This window comes from Pogona vitticeps, chromosome 5 (genome assembly GCF_051106095.1).
Source record: "Pogona vitticeps strain Pit_001003342236 chromosome 5, PviZW2.1, whole genome shotgun sequence".
In the NCBI taxonomy this organism is placed as follows: Eukaryota; Metazoa; Chordata; class Lepidosauria; order Squamata; family Agamidae; genus Pogona; species Pogona vitticeps.
The window spans coordinates 39,317,984-39,343,378 of NC_135787.1; the positions used below are offsets into that span (position 1 = coordinate 39,317,984).

Sequence of the window (25,395 nt, forward strand, 5' to 3'; positions counted from 1 at the left end):
CTTCGCGCCGGTCTCGCCCCACAACAACAGCTCACGAGGCAATTCGGCCCGGGGCGCTCGCGGCCACCACCGCAAACCGGAGCGGAGCCGCCCGCGCCTCTGCCGCCGCTCTCGGCTTGTGTCTCTCACGCTGTGCTCTCGCCGCTTTGTTCTAGAGAGCAGCTGATCCACTGACATCACCCTGGGCTGGAGCTGCCTCCTGAGTGACAGCTCCTTGCGCAGCCCCGAAAAGCACGAGGCCGCCGCCACCGCCGCCGGCGCTGGGAGGCCAGGGGAGGAGGAAGCGCATGCGGCTGTGGGCGCCGCGCCTCGCAACGCCCAACGGGGCCCTGCCGCACGCTCCGCGGCGCGCACTCGACGCCCCTGAGGGGGCACGAGGGGGGCCGGCCCGCTCCAGACCCCGGCTCTTCAGGCTCTCTGACGGCGACGGTAGAGGAGGCGCATGTGGTGGTGACGGTTCCGCGGGAGTGAGAACTGGCTCGCCCTCGGGCTTGGCTCTTCTCCGAGGGCGCGCAGGGCTGAGGGAGGGAGGCGCGCCTCAAGAGTGTCCTGCCGCCGCCGCCCCCCCTCCCGGCGACCCCAGGCTAAGCGGCCGGAGACGCTTTGGGGCGGAAGCACAAGTAAACAGAGGGGCGCAGGTGCTCAAAAGAGGAAGCCGCGTGGCCAGGGGGGAAAGGGAACGTAGCCCCAAACGACAGCCCGTGAGTGAGTCAGTCGTGCTGAAATAAGGAGGACTGTAACTAGAAAGAGGAGACGGGTCTTTACTCCAGGGTGCCAGACTTTAAGATGACATCAAAATCTAGAGGTGAACCTCTATATAACGTGAGTGACAGGAAAACACACCAGACCTCCTTGCCCTAGTCAGTCAGGGACGTTCATCTCCTTTCAAGAGGAGGCTGCATATTCTGCTATGCCTGTTTCTTCATAGGAGCCCACCTCTCAGGGCACTGTGGAAACTGTGCCCTCTGACCAGGGCCCCAAAACCTATAGTTACAGCTCTGTAAATCGGGTCAAAAATAAAAAAAATGGTTTTTGTTGCTGCCTCCTGTACAATGTTACGAGCCTCCACCCATAGTTCTTCAGGCACTCTGTCCACCAAATCGAATTCCTTAAATCTGTTCTTTACTTCCACTGTGTATTCATAAGGGATTTGGTTTAGATTATACCTGACTAGCCCAGTGGATTTTCCTACTTTCTTCAGATTAAGCTTGAGTTTTGCTATAAGAAGCTGATGATCAGAGACACAATCAGCTCCAGGTCTTGTTTTTGCTGACTATGTAGAGTTTCTCCATCTTTGGTTGCAGAGAACATAATCAATCTGATTTCGGTATTGCCCATCTGGTGCTGTCCATGTGTAGAGTTGCCTCCTGTGTTGTTGGAAAAGAATGTTTGTGATGACCAGCTCGTTCTCTTGAGAAAGCTCTATTAGACTTTGCCCTGCTTCATTTTGAACTCCAAGGCCAGACTTACCTGTTGTTCCTTTTATCTCTTGACTCCCTACTTTAGCATTCCAGTCCCCTATAATGAGAAGAACAACTTTCTTTGGTGTCAGTTCCAGAAGGTGTTGTAAGTCTTCATAGAATTGGTCAATTTCAGCCTCTTCAGCATCTGTGGTTGGTGCATAAACTTGGATGACTGCTAAGTTGAAAGGTCTGCCTTGGATTCATATTGAAATCATTCTATCATTTTTGAGATTGTATCCCATTACAGCTTTTCCCATTCTTTTGTTGACTATGAGGGCTACTCATTTCTTCTACGGGATTCTTGCCCACAATAGTAGATATGATAATCGTCTGAATTGAATTCGCTTATTCCCGTCCATTTTAGTTCACTGACGCCCAGGATATCAATGTTTATTCTTGCCATCTCCTGTTTGACCACATCCAGCTTGTTGTTGTTGTTTAGTCGTTTAGTCGTGTCTGACTCTTCGTGACCCCATGGACCAGAGCACGCCAGGCAGTCTTCCACTGCCTCCCGGAGTTGGGTCAAATTCATGTTGGTAGCTTCAATGACACTCTCCAACCATCTCATCCTCTGTCGTCCCCTTCTTACCAAGGTTCATAGATCTTACATTCCAGGTTCCTATGCAGTATTTTTCTTTGTATCATCGGACTTTCCTTTCAGTTCTAGGCATGTTCGCAGCTGAGCGTCCTTTCGGCTTTGACCCAACCACTTCATTAGCTCTGGAGCTGCTCGTATTTGTCCTCCACTCTTCCTCAGTAGCATGTTGGACGCCTTCTGACCTGAAGGGCTCATCTTCCAGCGTCATATCTTTTAGCCTTTTGTTTCTGCCCCTTCACGGATTGCTGCCTTGTTGTGGTGAAGGGGTTTGAGTAAATCAAAGAAGCTATGGGCTATGCCGTGCAGGGACACCCAAGACGGACAGGTCATAGTGAAGAATTCTGAGTAAACGCGATCCACCTGTAGCAGGAACTGGCAAGTCACTCCAGTATCTTTGCCAAGAAAACTCCATGGACAGGATGGACATAGCACAGTGTATAGTCTGTATAAGGCCAGGGAATCCCAGAGACAAGAAGTAAAATAAAATAACAGGGGACAGCAGTTTTTTTTCCTGCTCTTGGAGGAAATTGTATGCAGTCCTATTTGGTGAGTCAAGTGGAAACCATAATTTGCTGGTTTACAGGGCAGTCTATTTGATAAGCTGCTGAGGTTTGGACCATAATTGTGAAACAGGCATATCAGAACAAATATATCTGGCTTCAAAACTAGCAAATCAGAACATGTCTAAAATAATCCATATAAACTATGTGTGTTGAAAAATATTCAGTATTTATTTATTTATTTATTTATTTGTTTGTTTGTTTGTTTGTTTGTTTGTTTGTTTGTTTAATTTCTATTCTGCCTGCCTAGACCAAAGGTCTACTCTGGGCGGTTTACAAATTTAAAAACAATAAAACCAATAAGCATATATTATAAATCCAAGGTGGTGAAAGTATAAGAAATTAAGATACGGCAGGAGGTTTTAAGTTTATTCCTGAAAACACCCAGAGAGGGAGCCAGGCAGATCTCCACTGGCAAGTTGTTCCAGAGGCGAGGGGCCACTGCCAAGAAGGCCCGGTTCCTCATTCTTTCCTTCTGGACCTCCCTCGGCATTTGGCCTGGCTGGAATGAGTGACTCTGGAAGAACTGGGTGGGAGAAGGCACTCTGCCAGAGGTCCTAAACCGTTTCGGGCTTTATATGTCATTGTAAGAACTTTGAAATCAACACAGAAATGAATGGGCAGCCAATGCAAAGCAGACAGAGTGGGGGAAATATGATGGTACCTTTTCACCCCTGTAAGAAGTCTGGCCACCGTATTCTGTACCATCTGACATTTCTGCATCAGTATCAAAGTGCCCCACATAGAGTGCATTACAGTAGTCTAATCTTGAGACTACAAGCACATGGACCAAAGTGGTGAGCACCCACACATCAAGATAGGGACACAGCTGAGCATTCCACCAAAGGTGGAAATGTGCAGAACAGGCCACTCACAACACCTGGGTCTCCATGGTGAACGCCAGGTCCAGATGTACACCCAAACTGCGAACCTCACTCTTAGTGGTAAGAGTCACACACACCCCCAAAGGAGAGGAAGTTTCCCAGACCACTGATGTCTGGGACACCCACCCAGAGGACCTCCATCTTGCCCAGATTCAGCCTCAGTCCATTCACCTGCATCCATTGCTGAACAGCCCCCAGGCAACACTCAAGGGATGAAACAGCATCCACTGTTGTTGGAAAAAAAGGAGATGTACAGCTCAGTATCATCACTGTACTGATGACACGAAGCCCCACATCCCCTGATGACCCCTCCCAGCGGCGTCATATAGATGTTAAACAGCATTGGAGAGATAATCAAGTCCTGTAGGACCCCACAATTGAGGCTCCATGGTGCTGAGAAACTCTCAAATCTGCACTCTCTGGGGACGGTCCTCCAAGAAGGAGCGGAGCCAGGCAAAAGCCAGGCCACCAATTCCCAACTTGGAGAGCCTCCCCAGGAGAATACCGTGGTCGACAATATCAAAGGCGGCTGAGATATTGAGTAGGACCAGCAGACACATTTTGGCCCTGTTGGCCTCCCTCAGTAGATCATCAAACAGGGCGACCAATGTCGTTTCCATGCCGTGGTGCAGCCTGAAGCCCAACTAGAATGGATCCAGTGCATTGGTTTCATCCTGAAGAGGTTGCAGATAATACTATTAGAGTATTATCTGCTTTTTAAAAAATTAAGCAGCCTAATCCAGCTACTTTGGGATATAAAGTTTACAACAGAAAATATATGACATGCACTTTATGGAAAAACCCTCTGCTGTGCCATTTAGAGAGATTACTTCACTCTTCCTTCAGCAGTGCTTTTCCTGGTAAGCCAAGTTCCCATCAAAGGTGAAACTGAGCAGAACAACTGGAGAAGAGTTAAGCTTTGCTGGTGTTGTCAGTGCTTATACAATGCATTGTTCTTGTCAAACTATAGTACCCAGAAGGCAGTTCAGTTCCTAAGGGGAATATACTTATTACCTTTCTCTCTTCTTGGAATTTTCTTAGTCATGCAAAAGCTAATGAAAACCACTTCTGTGTGCATTGGCTTCACACAGTTTTATAGATCAAATAAGCTAGAGTTGTCAAAATTATTACTGATCCCCTAGTCAGCATGGCCATGGTGGCTGGCATTTCCCTCCAAAAATAAAAAAGGTAACTTTTCTGAAATTCTGATGTGGAAGGCAGTCCTGTTCCAAGGTGACCTCTCCCCCTTGCCAAACCTTCCCCACCTTCAATTGCAGAGTAATGGAGCAGAGTTGGAGAGAATTTCAGTGTTGCATCCATTTTTAAAATGTAATTAAAACATTCCTTTTTTGTATTTTATTGTATTTTTTATGCTCCAGCATTTTGGATTGAATTCTCACTTAAGTATTTGCCTGCAACTTAAGTTTAGTTTCTGTACATATATATTTCAAGCATTTGTGCCTACAGTGCTTTAAGGTTAAAATGTTGGGTCAAAGTCCAGGGTGCTACAGTCTATGGGGATCCACTTGTGATAGAGAAGCAGGTGTTGGGAGCAGTGGCAAGGAGGTTCTGCATGGCACATATGCTGATATGGACCTGTTGGGCCATGTAGGAATAATAGTAGTCTGTAATCTCCTTTCTTTTTAATTAGTTAAACATCAGTCAGGTAATTAATTAAACAAACAAACAATGCCCCCGAGCTGCAGACTGGGCATGCAAATAGTTACATTTAAATACTATTACTTTAAAATCTATATCAGCGTTCCTTATCTGCAGGATAATCCAAAGCAAATATGTTTTACTCCATTTTGTCAATGTGTAAGCTCTATTTTATTCTTATAAAATGTTGGTGCTATTATTTAAGAGAGGTTAGCATTTAAGAAATTTTAGCAAGGTGCTATGTTATTTACTTACAAAATCTGTACCTGGCTTTCTTCTGTAATTAGCTGGCAAATAATTTTGTTTATTTGTTTGTTTGCTTTAATGACTGGGCTTTGGTTACTTAATTAATGCCCTGCGAGAGCTTGTGCAGTCTTCCTTCTGTATCAATGTAAGTGTAGACTTTTTTGTTTGGCCCTTAGTTGTTGTTGTTTTTTTGGTCAAGATTTGCCCTTCCAAATTTGTACTAATTAGAAGAAACCTCGCAGTTACTTTTTATATATGTATTAATTGGGGGGGATGGCTTTGTCTCCTGCATATAAAATTTTTAAATGTTTTAATTTGGTTTTTGATATCTACATTAATTATTGGTTGACCCAGCAATGGACTTTGAGTTCTATATTATAGATCAGTGGTTTAGGTATCAGGCTGTGGAGCCAGAGGCTGGGAGTTTGATTCCCCCCTGTGCCTCCTTGACAAGGGCAGGACTTGATGATCCATAGGGTCCCTTCTTGCTCTGCAGTTTCAAGATCATGATGATGATTATGTTTGGAGGACTGTGTTTGTGTCTAGTCTTTATTTTTATGTGGTTATTGAGACACATATTAATTTTGATAGATGTTGCAGTGCCCTTGCCCCCATATATACAATATTTTGCATCACATTCTTAACTATTTGATTCAGTTTCCATCTATGTGTCATGTGGGTTGCTCAATGAACAGGACACTATGCTTCCAAAACAGTCTTCCTTGTGGCTTATGCTGCTCTGCTGCCCTCTGCCAATTTGTACTAACCTACCCATTTTATTAATTTAATGTTATTAACTCTTAGGTTTCCTTCCAGGTACAGTAATGAAAGAAAGAATACAGAAAGAACAGGAGAACATGATTACAAAGAATTCTTGTGTGGAGGAGGAGGATGTTGATGACCGTTCTGTGGTTCTTCCTGCAATAAAGTAGATAAGCAAAAGGATGGTATGGGAGATGCTCCATGGACATGCTTTTTGTGTGCAATGAAAGTTGCTACCGTTGTATCTTAAATGTTGCTTTATGTTGCCCTTTCCTGGGAATATACATTCCCTTTTCTGAGGTTAATCATCATCAAAGATTGGCAGGTTTAGTGAAGGATTAGGGCAGCTGCAAGTGCAATGGGGGCTGTGCATTTTTCCCCATCCAGAAGAGAATCAAGTGTGCTACTCCAGCAATCTTTTTCTCTTCCTTGTTTTCCTTTATTTCCTTCCACCACCCCCTTGTTTTGTTTGCTCAAAGCACCTTTTTAAGGCTGAGTTCTGCAGGCGCCAAACTCCTTTTCAAAGGACAGGATGCTTACAAAGACCCTTTTAAGGGTCTTCTTAAGGGACGATGGGGGCTGCACATCTTTTCTTTCAACTCTGAACCAAGTATGGCAGCAACCTTTCCCTTCCAAACCAAATTAAGACACTGTGTTCTGAATGCTGTTGTGGATAAGCACACATATAAGGCTGTTTTTGCTACCCACTCCCCTCAACTGGATTGCCATTGCGCACTGATTGCGTGATCAGTTGCGTAAGCAGGGAAGGATCAGGCAGCAACAAATAGCACAGCAAATACCTCCCATTGATTGCACAATTGCCCTTATGGGATTGTGAAACTGAATAGGATTCTGGCCAGGGATTCTGGCATTCTTACAACTGTTGCTGGCATGAAATCTCCTTTGTTGCAAATTGATGCCAAACAGACTACCCTTTCTCTCTTTGTCCAGTTCAAGACATCTTATTTATAATATCTCACTGTTTTCCTTTACAAAGTGGCTGTCAGCTGTGTACACTTAAGATGGGAAAATAGCTACAGATACCATGTAAACATTGTCATGTATTATAGATACTTAGCCAAGGGAGTATGTGATATTTTGAAGAGGCAAATGACACACTAGGACCAAGAAGACATGTGTTTATATCTCTTTGAAACTATGAAAGGCACTGGCAGTCTTGAGCCAGTTTTTTTTTTTAGCCTGACCTACACCACAGAATTGTTGCAAGAATGAAAGGGTGGCATTAATAGGAATCTGAATCAATTCATGGAGCAATTGGCTATGCAGTGGCTATAAATGATGATGAATATATCACACCCAGAAGCATTATGCCCTCTCTGTGATGTTTGGGGGAAATGCTGTGAGAAAAAGTAGGTGATGATATTAATGTTGATTTCAGCTAATATAGCTCATCATCTATGTTACCTGCAGCTAACTTCTCACATGAGCTGGACCCTTTTAATGTAACAGAATTTGAAAAAAAAAGTTGTATGGTTGTGAGACTGGGAACTTGGTAGAAGAGGGCTTGGGGACAGATATGCCTTTGCATGATCCTTCATTGGGTGGAATAAGAGTCCAACACTGTCGTGATAGCTAAATATTTAGATCATTGTTTTCTGAAACAGGATTATATTTACTATATTCTGAATAAGAAAAAACTATCAGATAAGTATCCAGATTTTTTTCCTGTTATTTTCAAAAGAAGTTGCAACTTGGTCTCTAAGGGAGGAACAAAAGATTGGTACATGTTGAGTTTAAGTCAGACAAAGGCAAACAGATTGGGAAGTAAGGAAGCTAGCAGCATTTGGGTATGCTCGGTCCCTCTTGAAGTTCTGACAATGGAGTTCAGGTGCCTGTTGGAATGCTGAAGGTCCATATTTTCAGCTGTGCTCTCTATATTTGCAACTATATCCAAGTACTACAAAACAGAAAAAGTCTTTATTAACCCCTTTACAAAAGAAACTAAACCTGAGCAATGGACCCCTGTAACTTCTCCCCCCCACCCAAGAAGGTGGGTGAGTTTAACAGCATTATAATATTTAGAAAACGAGAAGCCTTTTATCATAATTATCACCATGTGCCATCAAGTCAATTCTGACTTACAGCAACCCTTTTGGGGGGTTACTATTCAAGGAAGAGAATACTCGGAGATGGTTTACCATTCCCTTCTTCTGCGGGCACCCTAGGTCTGAGCAGGTTGCTCAAGGCCACACAGGCTGTCTCTGCTCACATGAGGCACAGTGTAGAATCAAATTCTCAACCTCTGGCTCTGCAAAGCGTGCTGCTTATCTAGCGCCCCATAGTGCTTCAAGCACTCTCTGGGCGGTTTACAAGTTAATTATGCAGGCTACACATTGCCCCCCCCAGCAAGCTGGGTACTCATTTTACCGACCTCGGAAGGATAGAAGGCTGAGTCAACCTTGAGCCGCTCCCTGGGATTGAACCCCAAGTCGTGAGCACAGTTTTGGCTGCAGTACAGCGGTTTAACCACTGCGCCACGAGGCTCTGCAACCAGATATCTAAACTACTGAGCTCTTCAGCTGGCAAAGCCTTCTATAGCATTAGGGAAACATGTTTCTTGACTTTTAATTTGGATGTAATACATGTGGATATACTTTTTTTTTGGTGGGTGGTTGTCAGCCAGAGTCACTAGTTTATTAAAGAGAGTTAAAACAAAGATCTCAGGATAAGTTATCATGCTCATTTCGCCATATTCATTCCTTTATGTCATCCATCCATTACTTTGTTACCCCATCTGTGCTGACCACATACATTTTGAATTTGCTTCAGCTCCATTGTGCTGCTATGCCTTGAGAACTCGAGCTTACAGCCTGTAAAATACTGCTGACAAGTTCCTTTTTTGATCCAGAGCTCAGCTTAGATTTCATGATGCTCAGCCAAAGTGTTTTTATTTTTCACTGAGGCTCCAGCAGATTTTGGGATGAACCTGGCTACCTTTATGCCAGTATCTGGACATAGTTTTGACAGTGGCAAAGAAAACAGCCAAGATTCAATAGTAGTCTTCCAACTTTTTTTAAAAAAAGGTCTTGCAAAATTTTGCTGTGCCTTTGACAGTGACAAATTACTCTAGGGAGCAAAGGAAAGAAAATGTCCTCCACTCCTATTTCTTTTAGGACAAAATTGGCAAGTAGCACTGCCAGCTGTAACTTGTCACCTCTGTCTTTGGCAAGAAACAGACGTTAGTGCTGACCGGGCAGCTCAGCTTTTGTTAAAGCTGGCTTCGTCTATTACATGCTGTGCACAATCATCTCATTCTGCCTCCTGTTGTCAAATATGACATTTCAAGAAAAAACTTCTCGTCGCACCTCTGAATTAAGCTGCTGAAAAAGAATTTAGAGAAAAATCAGGAGTGGATTTCTGTGTGAAAGAGCTTGCAAGCTTGGATAGGAAACTGGGAATGTTCATGGAGTTATCCAGATGCTTAATTCTTAGTGTATTCCATCCTGCATGTACCATGGTTCTGTACCTGATTCTGGCTAATGGACCTCAGACATCTAATGAGAAAGCAAGTCAGTCCTTCAAGCCTGGAGTCTGCACATAGTTTCGAATAAATAATAAGTAGGATACTGCTTCCTACCAGAGCAGGTTTTACGTCCATCTAGGTCTGCATTGATGGCACTGGCTTTTCAAGGTGTTCAGCACAGGATATTACCTGTCACTTACTACCTGTCACCTGCTGCCCAATATGTTCAGCAAGAAATGCTAGGGGTCATGGAAGCCAGTATCTTCTACATGCAGACAGCCATTTTTTTGGATCTGTGTGACCAGGACCCTAAGGCATTTAATACCGTTCACATAAAAGCAGTTCGCACCAGCCAAGTGTGTTTTTGCCCTGTTTATATTCTGGGATTCTGCTACTGAGCTCAAACCAATACCTGGTATACTCTCGCAACAACACTGTAGAGTAGACCAGAATAAGAAGGGAGTGACTGATCCAAAACCATCAAATTCCTAACTCAGTGGGGACTTGAACCAGGATCTCTTTAGTTTAATCACTCTAACCACTATGTTGTACTGCTTCTTTCTGCATCCACAGCTTTAGCTTGCTGTTGTACTTTTGTAAAGGGCATGGATATTATCCAAACTTTTAAGATTTCTAAAAAATACATAAATCCATTAATTTTGCAGTCCTGGCATGAAGTCTCAGTTCACTGTGGCTTTGATTCCTAATATAAATATAAAAAGTGCAGAGAAAATCAGATTGAGATGTCTTCCTTTTACAGTTAATTGAACTCTTCTTTCAGCATCTGTAACATCATTGCTAATTTGGTTCCTGTGCTGGCCCAATCCCTACTCATCAAAATCCAAATTGGTTTAGAATTTAATGATTTATTTGTCTAAATAAGCTCACACTTGAAAGAAACAGAGCTCCATATCTAAACCTAGCGCAACTCTGACAAAGTTATCTGTCAACTTCGTAAGTGTGGCTCAGTCACTTCCCTGAATCATTCACTGAGCCATTCCTAGAAGGACTGCAAGTGGATGTAGGGGCTGTTAACGGGCAGAGAGTTATTTTAAAGAGATTAAATTTTTCTACTGGCTGGGGAGCAAATAAGAGTTCAATATTCTCATTAACAGATTGCATGCTGTTTGCTTGGGGTGGCATCCTTCTCTGATGGGAGATGAATAACACAGACTGGTGATATTTGAAGAGGGGTTCTCCACTCCCTTTGCTTAGTGATCTGGAAGCCCCAGAACCTGCAGCTGTGTACTAAGACTTGTGATATGAAAATCTCACACTTGCTGCATTGGGTTTAGATGGACTGTCTCAGTACAGTGGGACACCTTGCTCGGAAATCTCCAATCCAGTGTGGTATTTTAGTTCCAGTAGACCCAGACACCAAATGTATTTTGGTTTTGATATGCCTGCCATTTTGTATGTAAATCATATAAAACCCAGCCATTTCCTTGTGTGAAGCGAAGTATATACACCTCCAGTAAGCCCCCAAAAGACAGACTTGACTGGTTGCAAACAAGCCATTCAATGCTATTGCTTCTGTTAGTTTATGCACCAAGGCAAGAATGATCACATGTTCATTTCAAAACTGTACATTTTTTTTTGAAATGCAGAAGTCCCAGAGTCTGATTTTAGAAAACATCCTGCCCGCTGTTTCTAATTAAGGGATTCCAACCCTGCCCTGTTTGTTGTCCCCTTTACTGCACAAGGATTAACCAAGTTAGAATTTACAAATCTAGGCAAGGTAAAGAGAACCTTTAGAGTTTCCAGTAGTGATTTATTGGTTAATTTTGAAGACGTGATCCTTGTGGTGATTGTCCCCATAGCTACAACCCCATAAAGACTCTAGAAATTCAGGTGGTGGTACTGATCTACATCAACAAATCAGGTATAGCAATTTTCACCTCCGTCGGGATAAGTTATTGTGTGCAGCTAATGGGCAGCTAATCATAGAATCATAAGAGTAATTGAGTTGGAAGGGGCCTATAAGGTCATCGAGTCCAACCCCCCTGCTCAATGCAGGAATCCAAATCAAAGCAGATCTGCCAAGTGATTGTCTAATTTTCTCTTTAATGCCTGCAGTGTTGGAACTCTTACCATTGTCTGACCATTGTCATAGGTACAAAAGTTTTTTCTTGATATTCAGCCTAAATCTGGCTTCCTTTAGCTTGAGCCCACTGTTCCACTCTGGAATGATCAAGAACAGTTCCTGCCTCTCATCTGTATGACAGCCTTTCAAGTATTTGAAAAGTGCTACCATATCTCCCCTCACTCTTCTTTTCTCAAGGCTAAACATGCCCAGTTCTTTCAGTCTTTCCTCATAGCGCTTGATTTCCATTTCAATTACTTGTTCAAGACCAAAGCACCCCAAAATGTTTGCTATTCTCATGTGCTGTCAGCTGAATTCTGGCTTATGACAGCCCTATGAATTACTGACCACTGTTAACAGCCCTGCTTGTCGTCATCATTTAGTCGTTTAGTCATGTACGACTCTTCGTGACCCCATGAACCAGGACCCTCCTATCTTCCACTGCCTCCCGGAGTTGTGTCAGATTTATGTTGGCTGCTTCGATGACACTGTCCAACCATCTCATCCTCTGTCGTCCCCTTCTCCTCTTGCCTTCACACTTTCCCAAAATCAGGGTCTTTTCCAGGGAGATTTCTCCTCTCATGAGATGGCCAAAGTATTGAAGCCTCAGCTTCAGGATCTGTCCTTCCAGTGAACACTCAGGGTTGATTTCCTTTAGAATTGATAGGTTTGTTCTCCTTGCAGTCCAGAGGACTCTCAAAAGCCTTCTCCAGCACCACAATTCAAAAGCATAAATTCTTTGGCAGTCAGCTTTCTTTATGGTCCAGCTCTCACTTCCATACATCACTACAGGAAAAACCATAGCTTTGACTATTTGGACTTTTGTTGGCAAGGTGATGTCTCTGCTTTTTAAGATGCTGTCAAGGTTTGTCATTGCTTTCTTCCCAAGAAGCAGGCGTCTTTTAATTTCGTGGCTGCTGTCTCCATCTACAGTGATCATGGAGCCCAAGAAAGTAAAATCTGTCACTGCCTCCATAAATTCCCCTTCTATTTCCCAGGAGGTGTTGGGACCAGTGGCCATGATCTTCGTTTTTTTGATGTTGCGTTTCAGACGGTTTTCTATACTCTCCTCTTTCACCCTCATTACAAGGTTCTTTAATTCCTCCTCATTTTCTGCCATCAGAATGGTATCATCTTAATATCTGAGGTTATTGATATTTCTTCCGGCAATCCTAATTCTGGTTTGGGATTCCTCCAGCCCAGCCTTCCGCATGATGTATTCTGCATATAAGTTAAATAAGCCGGGGGACAATATACAGCCTTGTCGTACTCCTTTCCCAATTTTGAACCAATCAGTTGTTCCATATCCAGTTCTAACTGTTGCTTCCTGTCCCACGTATAGGTTTCTCAGCTCCCACAAACTCAAGGCTATAGTCTCTTTTGCCATCCATCTTATATTTGGTCTTCTTCTATTCTTGCAGCCTTCAACTTTCCTCAGCTTCATTGTCTTTTTCAGTGATTCTTGTCTTCTCATGCTTTGTCCAAGGTACAATAGCCTCAGTTTTGCCATTGTTGCTTCTAGAACTAATTCAGTGTTCTCAGTGTTCTTCCAGTTTCTTGGCGGCAGCCTCCATTTGGATGGATGATTAAAGTAAGGTATAACAAATTTTTAATTTTAATTTCTTCATTGTCAGTTCAAAGTTACAGTGGTGCCTCGCTTGATGATTACCCCATTAGACGAGGAAATCGCTTAATGATGAAGTTTTTGTGATCGCTTTTGTGATTGCAAAATGACGTTTTAATAAGCAAAAATCGCTTAACGACGATCAGTTCCCTGCTTCAGGAACCAATTTTTCGCTGAACGATGATCAAAACAGCTGATCGTCGGGCTTTCAAAATGGCTCCCCGCTGTGCAAAATGGCTCCCCGCTGTGTTTTAGGACGGATTCCTCTCATTACAGGCACCAGAAAATGGCCGCCCTATGGAGGATCTTCACTGGACGCTGAGGTATTTTGCCCATTGGTACGCATTGAACCGGTTTTCAGTGCATTTCAAGGGTTTTTTTCATTTCGCTTGACGAGGATTTCATTCTACAGCGATTTTGCTGGAATGGATTATCCGTTCAAGCGAGGCACCACTGATATACTTCTGTAGACATGCTATTTTTCTTCTTAATATTCAACTGCAGTCCTGTTTTTGCTTTTTTATCTTTTTTCACCTTCGTCGCTGTGTAATAACAGGGATCCTTCACAAGATTATATTGTTTTGGAGGAAAATCGATTTCCCATCCCTGTTACTGTGAGAATTTCAGCTAAGCTTATGCAATAGGATATAAGGAACCCTGGTATTCAGCGATGGGAGGTGATGTCATTGTCTTTGCTGTTGAAAAAAAACCCTGCCAGTTGTGAATCCACTTGACTGTTAATGGCCACTAGGAGAGGGGGAGACAGGGCACTTGTCCCTTTAATGAGTGCAAACCACACACCCACACCCACAACTTTCTTGTAGTGTGATGTACTTAACAGTGGAACAGATAGTCCTGGGAAATGAAGGGCTCTTCCTTACAAATCGGATGATCACTTCTTCTGTCTGTAGCAGTAGATTTCCTATGGTGGCAGAGGGTTTGGTAAATCAAAGAGGACAATCTGTGGCTCTAGAAATGTGATGCGGCAACCCCCAGTGCTACAGAATGCAGCTCCATGTAGTTTATGGACCAGATAAAAGGTTAAGAAGTGCCAATGAAACAACAAGAAGAGAACACATTCTATAGAAGTGATTTGACGATCACATAACTGAAATGGGAGAAACAAGAGCTTCTTGTAAATGACAGTATTTCCCAGATTTCCCACCTATTTTTTGAGGAAGTGTAAAACAGCTGAAATTCCAGGACACTGCCTTATATGACTTACAAAAACAATAGAGAGGAATTAAATATGATTTATGGACTCTTTACACAGAACTCTTATAGCACAATTTATTTATTTATTTAAAATATTTTACCCCGCCTTGCTCCTTAAAAAAGACCCAAGGAGACTTACATAATTTACATAATGAAAGGCAATATTTAAAGCTAAAAGCAATGAATATGCAAATATTAAAAAGAAACAAATACCACTCAGTGAGCACATTCAAAGCAGCAATACATAACAGTCCTTTTAAAAATCCCACTCGGGCAACCAGTCACAGAGAGAAAGCTTTGTATTGTACAAAAAGTAATCTGAGGATTCAGCCACATGGAAGAAAACCTTTAAAAGCTTTAGGAATGAGTGGTGTGGCCTGATACAGTCATGTATCTAATGCCATTCCATCAATAATCAGAGAACTAAGAGAACTGTATTTTCTAAAGGGAGAGATGTAAAGGTGATATGTTATGTATATATGTCTCTGTCTCTGTCTCTGTCTCTGTCTCTCTCTCTCTCTCTCTGTGTGTGTGTGTGTGTGTGTGTGTGTGTGTGTGTGTGTGTGTGTGTAAGTGTTCTGAAATGGATTTAGGTATGGAGTCAAAGTGTTCAGGTAAATGCTGGGAGCAAAGGGAAAGAATAGAAACCTTGGGTAGCAACTATTTGGAAATGGATGAAGATAAAAAAAAACATTGGTTGCCCCCAATTATTTTTTAGGTTTCTTAGTTTTTGTTGTTGTTGTTTAAAGTTTTCAGCTCTCTTTGGACTCAGTCAGACTGGCCAATGAGAAGGGAGATGTAGGAGTTGTTTCCCAAATATCTGGAATACCAGTATCTGGAAGACCAAATGTTTCCCACTCTCTGTTTTAAGCAGTTGTACAAAGAGCTGGAAAAGTGATTTGTTCAATATTTCAGTCTCCTTTTGCAGACTTCCAGTAAATTTGCAGCGCCAGATTGCTGCAGGCTTGCCGTTCACCTTAAACCTTACAAAAGTATGTACCATAGCTCCACCTAGTGGCAGCTGCCACAAAATAGCTTTTTATTTTCTTTTTCCGTTCTGTTTGGTTTGAACTCTTCAAGAAGCCTTGCCTGCAGCAATGGAGACTCGAGTTGCAGGGCTCACAGTCTAGTTGGACTTAAGTCACACTGATGGCTCAACTCGGGATCCCCCGGCCCAATGAATCAGTCTCAACTCGCAATTCAGAACCTACCCACCCTATCCCCTTTTTTCTGGCCAATAGGAACTCAGACTTGAGACTTTGTACCAAAGAGTCTTGACTTGAACTTGGGACTCAGAGCCAAAGACTTGCCAACACCCCTGCTTGCCTGGGCATTGCTTTACACGGCAACATTTGCTAGACCTGTATCAGCCTCTCCTTAGAAGAACTGTGTGTGTGTGTTTAGTCGTTTAGTCGTGTCCGACTCTTCGTGACCCCATGGACCAGAGCACGCCAGGCCCTCCTGTCTTCCACTGCCTCCCGGAGTTGTGTCAGGTTCATGTTGGTTGCTTCGCAGACACTGTCCAGCCATCTCATCCTCGGTCGTCCCCTTCTCCTCTTGCCATCACACCTTCCTAACATCAAGGTTTTTTCCAAGGACTCTTTTCTTCTCATGAGATGGCCAAAGTACTGGAGCCTCAGCTTCAGGATCTGTCCTTCCAGTGAGCACTCAGGGTTGATTTCCTTTAGAATTGATAGGTTTGTTCTCTTTGCAGTCCAGGGGATTCTCAAGAGCCTCCTCCAGCACCACAATTCAAAGGCATCAATTCTTCGGCGGTCTGCTTTCTTTATGGTCCAGCTCTCACTTCCATACATCACGACAGGAAAAACCATAGCTTTGACTATTCGGACTTTTGTTGGCAAGGTGATGTCTCTGCTTTTCAAGATGCTGTCAAGATTTGTCATCGCTTTCCTCCCAAGAAGAAGGCGTCTTTTAATTTCAGGGCTGCTGTCTCCATCTGCAGTGATCATGGAGCCCAGGAAGATAAAATTTGACACTGCCTCCATATCTTCCCCTTCTATTTCCCAGGAGGTGATGGGACCAGTGGCCATGATCTTAGTTTTTTTGATGTTGAGTTTCAGACCGTTTTTTGCACTCTCCTCTTTCACTCTCATTACAAGGTTCTTTAATTCCTCCTCACTTTCTGCCATCAGAGTGGTATCATCTGCATATCGGAGGTTGTTGATATTTCTTCCGGCAATCTTAATTCCGGCTTGGGTTTCTTCCAGTCCAGCCTTCCGCATGATGTATTCTGCATATAAGTTAAATAAGCTGGGGGACAATATACAGCCTTGCCGTACTCCTTTCCCAATTTTGAACCACTCAGTTGTTCCATGACCAGTTCTAACTGTTGCTTCCTGTCCCACATATAGGTTTCTCAGGAGACAGATAAAGTGGTCAGGCACTCCCATTTCTTTAAGAACTTGCCATAGTTTGTTATGGTCCACACAGTCAAAGGCTTTCGCATAGTCAATGAAGCAGAAGTAGATATTTTTCTGGAACTCTCTGGCTTTCTCCATAATCCAGCGCAAGTTAGCAATTTGGTCTCGAGTTCCTCTGCCTCTTCGGAATCCAGCTTGTACTTCTGGGAGTTCTCGGTCCACATACTGCTGAAGCCTACCTTGCAGGATTTTGAGCATAACCTTGCTAGCGTGCGAAATGAGTGCAATTGTTCGGTAGTTGGAGGATTCTTTGGCACTGCCTTTCTTTGGGATTGGGATGTAGACTGATCTTTTCCAATCCTCTGGCCACTGTTGGGTTTTCCAAACTTGCTGGCATATTGAATGTAGCACCTTAACAGCATCATCTTTCAAGATTTTAAATAGTTCAACTGGGATGCCATCACCTCCACTGGCCTTGTTGTTAGCCAGGCTTTCTAAGGCCCACTTGACTTCACTCTCCAGGATGTCTGGCTCAAGGTCAGCAACTACATTGTCTGGGTTGTCCGGGATATCCACATCTTTCTGATATAATTCCTCTGTGTATTCTTGCCACCTCTTCTTGACGTCTTCTGCTTCTGTTAGGTCCCTCCCATTTTTGTCTTTTATCATGTTCATCTTTGCGCAAAATGTTCCTCTAATATCTCCAATTTTCCTGAACAGCTCTCTGGTCTTTCCTTTTCTGTTATCTTCCTCTATTTCTTTGCATTGTTCATTTAAGAAGGCCCTCTTGTCTCTCCTTGCTATTCTTTGGAAGTCTGCATTCAATTTTCTGTAACTTTCCCTATCTCCCTTGCATTTTGTTTCCCTTCTCCTCTCTGCTATTTCTAAGGCCTCGTTGGACAGCCACTTTGCTTTCTTGCATTTCCTTTTCTTTGGGATGGTTTTCGTTGCTGCCTCCTGGACAATGTTACGAGCCTCTATCCAAAGTTCTTCAGGCACTCTGTCCACCAAATCTAGTTCCTTAAATCTGTTCTTTACTTCCACTGTGTATTCATAAGGGATTTGGTTTAGATTATACCTGAGTGGCCCAGTGGTTTTTCCTATTCTCTTCAGTCTAAGCTTGAATTTTGCTATGAGAAGCTGATGATCAGAACCGCAGTCAGCTCCAGGTCTTGTTTTTGCTGACTGTATAGAGCTTCTCCATCTTTGGCTGCAGAGAACATAATCAATCTGATTTCGATATTGCCCATCTGGTGATTTCCATGTATAGAGTCGCCTCTTGTGTTGTTGGAAAAGAGTGTTTGTGATGACCAGCTTATTCTCTTGACAAAACTCTATTAGCCTTTGTCCTTCTTCGTTCTGAACTCCAAGGCCAAACTTCCCTGTTGTTCCTTTTATCTCTTGGCTCCCTACTTTAGCATTCCAGTCCCCTAGAATGAGAAGAACATCTTTCTTTGGTGTCAGTTCTAGAAGGTGTTGTAAATCTTCATAGAATTGTTCAATTTCAGTCTCCTCAGCAATGCTGGTTGGTGCATAAACTTGGATTATTGTGAAGTTGAATGGTCTGCCTTGGATTCGTATTGACATCATTCTATCATTTTTGAGATTGTATCCCATTACAGCTTTTCCCACTCTTTTGTTGACTATGACGGCTACTCCATTCCTTCTACGGGATTCTTGCCCACAGTAGTAGATATGATAATCATCTGAGCTGAATTCGCCCATTCCTGTCCATTTTAGTTCACTGATGCCCAGGATGTCGATGTTTATTCTTGCCATCTCCTGTTTGACCACCTCCAGCTTCCCAACGTTCAGAGATCTTACATTCCAGGTTCCTATGCAGTATTTTTCTTTACAGCATTGGACTTTCCTTTCACTTCCAGGCACGTCCACAGCTGAGCGTCCTTTCGGCTTTGGCCCAACCACTTCATTAGCTCTGGAGCTACTTGTACTTGTCCTCCACTCTTCCTCAGTAGCATGTTGGACGCCTTCCGACCTGAGGGGCCCATCTTCCAGCGTCATATCTTTTAGCCTTTTGTTTCTGATCATGGGGTGTTCTTGGCAAAGATACTGGAGTGGCTTGCCATTTCCTACTCCAGGTGGATTGCGTTTAGTCGGAACTCTCCACTATGTCCTGTCCGTCTTGGGTGTCCCTGCACGGCATAGCCCATAGCTTCTCTGAGTTACTCAAGCCCCTTTGCCACGACAAGGCAGCAATCCATGAAGGGGTAGAATAACTAGCTCCTAATAATGTCAAACAAGGCCAAGTGTAATTTTTGTCAGGAATACACAAATCAGAGATGTGATACTAACTGTAACTCTTTGTCCATGATAATTTGAAGACTAACTTCATGGCTAGTAGGAACGCCAACTGCATTTAGAGGGAGAACTCATCTTCTGGTCAGATTTTGTAAAACTCTGTAGGATTTCATTAGTGACATTCTCATTGGTCCCCACATGCTGGACCTTATTAAAGATGACTAGATCCAATTCAGCCTCCAGTAAACAAGATGCATGTATTTGCATGGGGAAATGGGGTCAGGGAGGGAGAGATAATGGGCCTTCTCAGGTTTTCTAGATGGTAGTTCACTGCGGTTGGTGGACCCGCCATCACTACTGGTTTTGGGTCTTGCTTGAATTACAGCTTTAAGGCCTTATGTGTAGTTTCAGGTCAGAACTGCTTCATCAATTCCTTCCCCTCTTCCTCCCTTTTAACTTCAGACTGCTGGATACTTCTCAGGATAAATCTTAATGCAACAGAGTGGCTAAACACCTTTTTTTCCCCTGTTCAAGCGTTCTCTCCTAATAATAATCCTGTGGTGTCAAGTCAATTCTGACTTATGGTGACCCTTTTGAGGGTTCTCCAGGTAGAGAATACTCAGAAGTGGTTTACCATTCCCTTCTTCTGGGGATGCCCTGGGACTGTGTAGCTTGTCCAAAACCACACAAAGATGGCTGTTCTCCCAGGAGGCACCGTGGCAAATTGAACTCCCAACCTCTGGCTCCACAGCCATATATCTAAATCACTAAGCTATGCTCACCTCTAAAGAGATGATATGCTAAACGGACACTTTTAACATTTGTTTCACTGCAAACCAAACAGTTTTTTTTTTGGGGGGGGGTGTGTGTGGAATATTGGCATATGTTCAGTAAGGAGTTGCATTTTTAAAAAAATAAGTAGATCAGCATAAGACAAAAACAGAAAAGATAATTTCTGGTTCTTTTCAACCTTTCTAGCCTCGCACAAATAGTCCCTTTGAGTTTCTGTCTTCTGCAGGCATCTTGCTCTTGCCAGCTTGCTCTCTTTCTGTCTCTCTTTCCGTTTCCTCTTTCTAGTGTCCAGGATTTGTTCCTGCCTGAATGGAGTCCAACTTTCCCCTTCCAGCGCCAATGCTTCCTGAAGCACATGGACTGTGACACCAGTTCCTGCTTTCATCTCTCTCTGTCCTCCTCATGGTCCCATGGGAAGAAGTCTCTTTATCCTGTTGCATGGCAGGACCTTTTGGTGTCTCTCTCTCTCCCCCATCACTTCTTCTGTTGGTGGGGGAAATGTTCTTTGCGAGAGAGATACTTGTCAGCTGGAAAAGCTGTGCCACTTGCTTATTGAGGAAGGAAAAAAGGTAAGACTGGTAGTTCTCAACATTTTTCCTTTAGGAAACCACTAGATTGTTACTGAAAAACTTTTTTTAGACTTTCAGCCTTTTTGGGCTGACAAGAATAAAGCAACTGTAACAGTGGTTCCTATATTTGGGTAACCCAGGTGTTCTTGGACTGCAGCTCCCAGAAACCCAGCCAGCACAGCAGTAGCACAGACTTCTGGAAATTGTAGTCCAAGAACATTTGGGTTAACCTAAGTTGGGAACCACTGGTCTATGAGATTCAGTTGACCTCACCATTCTACTTAGTGCCTGTTGATGTACATTTTCACAGTACTGATTGTATCAGGTATTTAATACCCAGGTATCTTGCAGGACACAAAGTAAAAGAGTCCACTTTTGTATGTTCTCCCTCTCCCCATCCCTCTCTCTGTCCTCCCCTCTTGGAAATTGGTTCAATCATTTCATTCTGCCATGCAGTCTTACCATGATCACTCAGTGCAGCCACCAATGGGCTATCACAAGTACCTTTGTGACCATAGAGCAGGAAACCAAGAATGCCTGGCTTAGACTAAACCAGGGCCTGGGAACGTTGGACCTTCCAGAATGACCTCCAATTCCATCAACTTCACAAAGCATGGCCAATAGTGAAGGATGATGGGAGAAATAGATCATTAACATCAGAAGGCCCAATGGTTTCCCCTTCCTGGAATAAATTTGCAATCAAACTCTTCTAGGGTGTGTTTAACTACTCCAGGTTAAAAAAACATGAAGGGTAGATGGGCAGATTTTAAAGATCATACCGAGGTTTTGTCTGGGCTGAATTTCCAATGATGGAAACTAGAAAATATAGGAATGTGCATGCAAGTCACAGCTTCAGTATGTTTTTAAATAAAGATACTGTCTTATTGCTGTAAATGGATGCTGGTCTAGTTGACTGACGTTTTATAAGGATGGCTTAAAATGCCTCTGTTTCCACCCAAAGTTGCAAAGCAGAAATAAAGCTACTATTCTGGTAGCTGAACAAAGCTGTTGAGTTTTGTCATTCTTTCACATTTGGTATTTAAGCTTTGGAATGGCTTGTCTCAATTATGCTCTGTGTAGATTTATGTGTCATTGTGTTTATGCTGTTCAGTTTTCTTTCAAAATCCAATTAGATTCTCCCCCCATCCTATCTCTCTCTCTCTCTCTCTCTCTCTCTCTCTCTCTGTGTGTGTGTGTGTGTGTGTGTTTGAAGAAAATGGGAAGTCTCTTTTCTAAAAAAAACTTCAGGAACTGGAATGGGAAGCAGGGCAAATAAATGTTGGAGGCCATGATTAACATGGGGAGCTGGGATCTGTTCTCAAGCATTTTATCAGAGGTTCAGCATCTTTACTAAACTATATATAGGGGGAAATGAAGGATGGCTAACTGAGTGAACATATTTTCCTTACATAACTACAAATGCCCCAAGTGGAGGTTACCTGTTTCATTCCTATCTTCAGATCTGAATGGATAAAGCTCACAAAGAAACCTTTGGAAGCTATCAGGCTACAGGGGAGTCATTCAGAGGCATAAATATTGTTGCATCTTCATGCTCTGAAAATAATATGCGTTCAGAAATCCGTCCTTCACACTTCAGGCAAAGACAGAAATTGAGTTCACACAGGGCCCTAGCTAATTAAGGTAAAACATCTAGGGAGGTTCACTGTGATTAATGTGTAAAGACATAAAATTATGCATACTCTGTACTCCTGTTTCTTATGCAATATCTGCCTATGGTGAGAGAGGTAGAGGTAAGGTGCCTGAAAATTAATCAAAATCAGACTGAATAATGGTTTGTTAATGGCATAGACAGAACTTGAAATGTTAGACACATACTGTGGATGCTGTACAGATGCTTTCCTCACCCAACTGTACCGGTAGCTTATTTGTTGTTAATTTGGAGAACAGTTGCAAAACTTAATTCTGATTTGGGCCTAAGATGTTGGGTCCCAACAGAACTTTAGGCTTCTCTTATGCTGCTAAGACAGCAAAATGTCTCTCGGCAAAAGAATATTTCTTACTCTGTAAAGGGAATGCTGGCCCATTTTGGCTATATATCAAAGCAAATCCTTTATTCATGCTTGTTAATGGCAGAAAAAATATATATGTGAAACCACCCCTTCTCCTAAGAACAAACTACCCATCAACACTGGTAGCTTGGTGGATTGATTCATTCATTCTTTCATAAACCACATAATACAAATAATAACTGTATGCCATCAAATCAACAAGGATCCTCTGTCTCTAGGTAAAGGTTACTCAAATGGTTTACCATTCTCTCTCCCCCCCCCCTTTCTGAGAGGCACCCTGGGACTGTGCAGTTTATCCAAGGCTACACAGGCTGGCTTTTCTGGGATGCACACTGGGGAATTGAACTCTCAACCTCTAACTCCGCAGCCAGATATCTAACTCAAACCATGTGGTTAGTCCTAATGGGAGGCAGTTACTCTTACAGGGCAAGCTGTAAGGATGACACAATATGTTGGATTTGTACCTTTATGCAATAGATATTGGAACTAAAGACATTTTCTGCCTAAGTGGCAAAGGACAAAATGGTGCACCCCCTTTTTCCAGATGCAGAAAGAAGCCTGTTGGGTTGGCAATGTAAATTACTTCCACAGTTGTGGTGTAATAGTTAAATAACGCTAACCACAACAACTGGCAACTGGGTAGTTTAGGGAAGCTAGAATAGGTGATGTGGCATCTAGAGTGCTGACAAGCAGCTTAATGTTCAGCAGTCAGAGTCAGAAAGCTGTCATTGATGCTATTGGTGGAGTGTGAAAATTTAGTTGTTCAAAATCCCTTTAGCTATGCAGCAAAAAGGTTAAGGGACCTCAGAGCAGAATTAGCTTCAAGTCTACCCTCAGTACACTACCCATTATTGGTTATTTGTCCTCAACCAACACTTACTATCTCAATAACTCACCAAAGACTCTGGTAAGAAAAAAGAATTAAAAATGCAGTTTTACTCACAAGTCTTCATATATCAAACATTCTTCATAGATAAAAAAACAAACAGTACCCTGTAGAAAAATATTAACTGGTTACATGAACAGAAATTATCTTATTAACAAGCTGCATAACTGACTCACTACATGGCTTGCTGACTGATTAAATACACAGCTCTGTCTTCAGATTGTTTGACCAGAAAAAGGTGGGAAAAGACTTCTCAAGTAGAGAGATGTGACTTTCTTCAAAATCTGAGATAGAGGAGAAATAATTAGTTGTTCCTGGATTGATTGATTGATAGTCATCTTAGCCACATAGCAATATGGTTTAAAAGTTTAGTTTATGAATTCCTTCCTTGTATAGTGAAAGGAACTTTTTTCTTATCAGAATCCCCACCCACACACTTCTACCAAACTAGTATGAATCCTTCTCTGTGCTCCTTTGTTCCAGTCATTCTGAAAACCTGGCCTGGATCCAAGGAATGGATCTGTCAGAGTTTAAACTGCGTTGGGTGACCCAGTTTCATTGACCATGGATGACCCCACTTTAGTGAATCAGCAGGTACTGATCTGTAGATAGGGGGACTTACTATATTACAAAACATGTGTAACTGTGCTTTAAAAAGCTTTTTGGTGAAATATTGAAAACCAAGTGTAGTTAGAGTACTGGACTAGGACCACACTAAATCTCACACTGTAATTAAACTTAAATCTGTTGTTTACCGTTTATCTTACCGATTAGATTCTCGGCTATCTTCTGCCTGCCCTAAACCAACAGGGGCAGGCAGAAGATAGCTGAGAATCTACTTAGTAAGATAAATGGTAAACAATAGATTTAAGTTTAATGACAGTGTGAGATTTAGTGTGGTCCTAGTCCAGTACTCTAACTACACCTGGTTTTCAATATTTCTCCAAAGAGCTTTTTAAAACACAGTTACGTAATTACACCAGCAATTCTGAAAATGTTTCCTTCTATGAAAGCTAGAGGCAAAAACATTATATTGACTAGAAGATCCAGTATGTGGTGATATAGGCCAGTACCTCATTGCTTAAACATGGAGCGGAAGGGCAATGGTGTCCTTCCACCTTGCCAGTTGCAAGACAGGTCAAACGGTTGATCATGCAACAGGCAGCCTGCCAGAGTTGGGGATGGGGAAGCAACAATTGCCTTTCCACTCCATCTTTAGGCATCTTTAGGCAACAGCTATTAGTTTTTAATCTAGATGGTAAATTGTGAATATTTTTGACAAACCAATTTTAAAAATATGATATATGGTATTGACAGGACAAGTGCACTGAAATAGATGTATGGCAATGGAATCACCTCTCAAATGTGTAAAAAAAATGCATTGCATACACAAAGGGAAGTCACAGAGGTGAAAGAGTACTGTATACTAAAGCAATTCATATTGGAAGAAACTGCATTAATATTTTGCTTCAAAATGGCAATTTGAGAAATGATAGAAGCCACATGAGGAAGACGTAACAGTACAGTACCTTAATGGCATTACCATTGCAATATGATGGTATTGTCAACTATTTTGCATGTTTCTGTACATATTTATTTCTAATATATAGCAAAACACACCAACTAATCACTCTTCTTCTATGCCTTGCCTCAAACTGCTAGTGTAGCCGCCCTCTTACTACAAAGAAAGTATGAAGAGGATTGCACCCGAAAGCTACAGTCCAGATACTTTTAAAGGAAATAAGTTCAGCCAAATTCAATGGTCAGAATTCTGTTGGGGAAAATATATGCATTTAAGACTGATAGTGCAGCCATTTGTCTCTTGTCTGTTGACCTCTGTTGTGCTACTGAGCATGCAACTACTACCATGACCTGAGGAAGCTAAAATGTATTAAAGCCA

At 42.6% G+C, this 25,395-nt stretch overlaps 1 long non-coding RNA gene across 2 annotated transcripts in view; it reads left to right on the forward strand.

Moving 5' to 3' along the window:
* Positions 1 to 484: 484 nt before the first annotated feature.
* The window catches only part of LOC110073651 (uncharacterized), a 43,175-nt gene continuing 18,264 nt past the window's right edge, over positions 485 to 25,395 (forward strand). Inside the window, exons 1-3 of one of the 2 annotated variants that reach the window (XR_013545856.1) lie at positions 485 to 620; positions 6,227 to 6,357; positions 20,296 to 20,579. This is a non-coding gene — a long non-coding RNA (uncharacterized LOC110073651). Of the gene's footprint in view, positions 5,556 to 6,226; positions 6,358 to 20,295; positions 20,580 to 25,395 lie in introns of both variants that reach the window. The other variant, XR_013545855.1, reaches the window with a different exon arrangement.